Consider the following 4372-nt stretch of genomic DNA (forward strand, 5'->3'; position numbering starts at 1 on the left):
ACATAGCAAGAGGGTCATAGATGTTCAAGGAACTTGGTTGATAAGGATAGTAAACAGTGGAGAGAAGGCAGAGCTACTCCTTCCCCCCATTCTCTATTCTTTCTGCCAAAAAAATGACCTTGGAAAAGACAAAACCACAATGGCCAACAACATTGATACCCAAGTAAGGAGACACTAAGAGAGCATTAAACTGAAGTCCCCCAGAACTACATCTTCAGATGAAACACCCATTGGGTAAGATTGCTGAACCACCAATAGGTACACCTGAAAGACAGAGAATGAGGGAACCACTGAAGAACAAGGGAAGGGCAAATGAACCAACTTCCCCAAAGGCAGAGAGAACAGAATCCGAGAATTCTGGCTCCAGGACACTGAGCTTGCATTTAACTCCAGGTCATTTTTATACAATAAAAAGTAGCTATCTGAACTCAAGATCTGACATTATTTGCATTGGGGAAACACTGAAACCTTTCCAAATAATATATAGACTATGGATCTAGGAATTCAAGTGATATAGCAATAGAACAAAAGAAAGGAATTAAAGGGATATCAGAGGACGCAAAACAGTCTCTATTTGTAAACATCAAGATATAATTTACTTAGAAAACCCAAAGAATCAGCAAAGAAATTGAAACAATTAACAGCATCAGTAAATGAACAAGATGCAAATTATTTTTTAAAATCATCATTTCTGCATCAGTTTTAAAAATTCAGTAGGAAATGATAGGAAAAAAATCTCATTTCTTTTTTTTTTTTTTTTTTTTTTTTTTTTACAACAAATCCATATTTCAGAGTTACTCCTGGCTACGTGTTAGCTTTCCTTCCCAGATAGAACTAGAAGCACTGAGGGCAGGGACCTTGTATTAGAAGGGGGAAATGAGCCTGAAAGCAGTTATAGGTTTATCCTAGAGGCTCATTTCACAGATAAATCCAGAGAGATGAGGTCACACAGGTAGGAATCATCAGAGCTGGTTTTGGGCCCAGGTCCTGTAGGCTCCATCACTCAGAGGGGCAAGGCAGGGAGGAAAGGTGTGAGGGCAGTTCCTGGAGCCACCTCCCTGACTTTCTGCAGCCAGGAAGACTGGGGGTCAGGGTGCTCAGGACATCATGTCCCAGGGAGAGCTCGAGAAGGAGGGAGGTGGAACAAAGGCCTCGCTCAGTGCCGGCTCCGGGCTTCCTCCCCCCCACCCCCAACTCCCAGAGCTCAAAAGGGCCCTTCTTCCACAGAATAGAGTCTGATTCAGCCCCTCTTACTGCAGCCCTGAATCAGGATGTTTTCCCCAGGCGTGGAGGGAATGCTAAAGTCGGCTGTCCTGAGAGCTGAGGCAGACAACCCAGCCAGAAGGGTGGGAACAGAGTGTGTGGGAGGGAGGGGTGCAGATCTCATAGCACCCTCAGGCTGGGGTCTCCCACCTCTCCAAGGACAACCCTGAGACTTTCTGTTTCCTGACCTCTATCCTACCCCCCCACCCTCATTTTTTCCCCAGGCCTTGAGGAATCCTACCCAGGTGAGAGGTTAATTAGTCCAATCCAGTCATAAGTGGGGAAATTGAGGCACAGGGAGGAGATAGAACCTGGTTAATATCCTAGATTCCGGACTAAAATCTAGGGCGTCTGCTCCTGTCTTCATCACAGGATTGTCTCCTTCTACTCTGCCTCGATTTTCCACCTCTTCATTCAACATGGTAAGTACCCTTGGGTGCCCAGACCTATCTCTGGGGGAGGAGGAGGAGACTCAGAGCTCAATCAGAACAGGGCAGGAGATGCCCAGGGCTAGAAGAATCAGGGAAAGGGGAATTCAGGGCGGGTTGGAGCGGATGGGCATTTCCAAGCCGGGCCTGCCAAATGCCTGCAGGTGTAAGGTATAGGGACGCTGGAATTATGGGATGTGGCTGAGCCCCATAGAACATCCCCCCAGGGGTAGCCCCTCTGAGGAGCCAAAGGTTGTGAGGGCAGAGTAACCTTCTAAGAACTTGGGGCTGATGTGTGTGTGTGTGTGTGTGTGTGTGTGTGTGTGTGTGTGTGTGTGTAAATTATTCTGTTTTTTAAAAAATTTTTTTAAAAATTATTCTGCTTTGGGGGTAAAGGAGCCCAGTGATTGGCACCTGATTAATCAATGCTTGCCAAGATTGATTCAGAGTTTTTCTTCTTCCTTGATGGAGAGCCAGTGTAGACCTCGATTGTGTCCCTTGTTCTTCAACTTTTGTCTGCCTACAGTGAGGGCATTTAGATTATCCCCAGTGCTAGGGTGGAGGTAGGGGAGCTCAGTGTAGCATCGATCAATTGATCGATGGAAGATTTAGATGGCCTTGGGCATTGCCCAATCTAACACTCTTATTTAATAAAGGAGGAAGCCCAGCAGAGAGATCACAGGCTTGCCAGGAGTGCCACAGCCAGAGAATATCAGAGGCGGGATGGGCTCTCCATCTTCCCCAGTTATCATTCATTGAAATCTAGTTTGAGTCAGACCATGGAACGCTCCAGTGGTACAGGATGTCCCTCAGGTCAAAGCCATGCTGTCTATCACCTCGGCATCCCCCACACCCAGAACAGAACCTGGGACACAAAGCAGATGGGACTGAATGTTTCCCAGAATTAAGGCTTCTCTCAGTATCCCCGCCTTAGCATCCATCCAGCCGTCAGGCTTCTGAGGAAATCATTCGAATGTGACTCTGCATCTCCCAGGTAGTTACTACCCCAAGTGAAGATTGGCTTCTTCCTTTCCTGGAGTTAGGACTTAGGGGACTCAGGTCAGCTCTATGACCCAGGGCGAATGTCGTCTCTCCATTCCTATAGTCTAGGCTAAAAGGGAGATGTACCTGACGACTGATCTCCTCGTCTCAGCCAATCAACCATCGGATCAACATAAACACCTTGGGTGGGATCAGGAAGGTTGATTGTGAAGAAGGGACCAGAGGAAATGGAGTGCTCCATAGAGACAGCCCTCTTCTGGGAGAATCCAAGACCGGCACCGATAATGATGATATTGGCCATTAAGAGATCCCCATGCTAGAAAGGGGGGGAAATAGTGCGATGTGAGCTCTGGGGAAGGTCATTCCCCATGAGAAGGAGCAAAGTGGCTCCTGAAGACTGAGCTGGGACCACTGGGACAAGCCGAGATAAGTGAGGGTGTTCTCAGGAATAGATTAAATGTCCCCCTACAGCTTCCTGTGCTTACAACGCCTCAAACTTTTGCTTCTTGGGGTGAGGAACTGTCTGGGGGACCAGGGAGAGAAAGGAAAGGGAAAGAAGTTCGAGGAGCCCCCCTCCTTCCCCCAAGCAGCCAGAGTTGATCGGAGGACTCACTCAGGTGCCCGAAAATAAACTTTGTTTCGGCCACGGTGGAAAGAGTCAAGTTTTCGTTCCTTAAACTGCTTTTGACGGGAATCGGAACTTTTCTAAGTTTCTTTCTTCTAACTCGAGCCCAGAAATGAAACTTATGCCTGCTTTCTGAAGCTGGACGGGAGCTGGGGTGAGAAGGTCATGTCTAGGCAACCTCTGTCAGGCCCTGGGCAATGGCCTTGACTGCCAAGCAACCATCCAGGCTTCTGTCCTTCTGTGGATGCCAGAGCCCTATTCCAGGTCCATCTTTCAGGGGCACAAAGGAGGAGCCCCAAGCTGGGACACAGGGAGCTGGGGGGTGATAATGGGAGGGGGAGAGAGAGGAGGGACAGCCCAGGTCCTGCCCTCAGGGAGCTCCCAAGCTGGGGACGGTTTGGGGAGGAAGAGGAAACTGGACTGGGTGGAATTATCCGAGGTGAACCACAGTCCTGGAGCTCTGAAATTTTTTATGTGGGTGCCCTGACTGAAGGAGGGAAGGGCCACTTTCTGCTTGCTTGGGACAGTCCCAGAAGGTTCCTCGGGGCAGTCCCAGAAGGTTCCTCAGAGCAGCACAAAAAGCTGGGGGTGCAAAGGTTCACCGAGGTGGAATGGAGTAAGGAGGGGACAGCTCCAAGTCAAGGGGTCCCTTCTGAGGAGCCATGAGGGTTCAAGTCATAGGATTCAGATTGGAAGGATGGTGTGAAAAATCTGTTTCCAGGTTTTGCCAGAGATAATGGGGGCTCCCTGAAGGTGGAGGGGGAAGAGGAGAGCTGCAGACAAGGTCCCCCCATCTCCCATATTCTCAGGGTCCTCCACCCCTGGGCACCAAGGGTATGGGGAGCTGATCTTTGCCCCCCATTTTCTGATAAGGAAACAGACCCAGAGCAGTGAAGGCAGAGGGAGGAGAAGCCAGATGTCCTGAGCCCCAGGCCAGAGCTTCTGGTAGTGAATGAGACTTAGAACATCCATAAGGCTGGCAAAGTTTGGACAGAGAAACGAGGAAGCCCAGAGCCCCGAACCCCAGTCCTGACTTTGCTGCTGTGGGCTTTTG

The 4372-nt window shown here is 49.3% G+C and overlaps 1 long non-coding RNA gene across 4 annotated transcripts; it reads left to right on the forward strand.

The window, feature by feature from the left end:
* The first annotated feature begins 809 nt into the window (after positions 1-809).
* On the forward strand, positions 810-3348 carry LOC141545089 (uncharacterized). Of its 4 annotated transcripts, none has more exons than XR_012482876.1 (3): positions 810-952; positions 1488-1685; positions 2348-3348. It is a non-coding gene; the product is annotated as an uncharacterized LOC141545089 (long non-coding RNA). The 4 variants fall into 4 exon arrangements; XR_012482874.1 differs by lacking the exon at positions 810-952 and having other exon boundaries at positions 1029-1508; positions 1636-1685; XR_012482873.1 differs by lacking the exon at positions 810-952 and having other exon boundaries at positions 1029-1685.
* Positions 3349-4372: the final 1024 nt, after the last annotated feature.

This window comes from Sminthopsis crassicaudata, chromosome 5, assembly GCF_048593235.1.
Source record: "Sminthopsis crassicaudata isolate SCR6 chromosome 5, ASM4859323v1, whole genome shotgun sequence".
In the NCBI taxonomy this organism is placed as follows: Eukaryota; Metazoa; Chordata; class Mammalia; order Dasyuromorphia; family Dasyuridae; genus Sminthopsis; species Sminthopsis crassicaudata.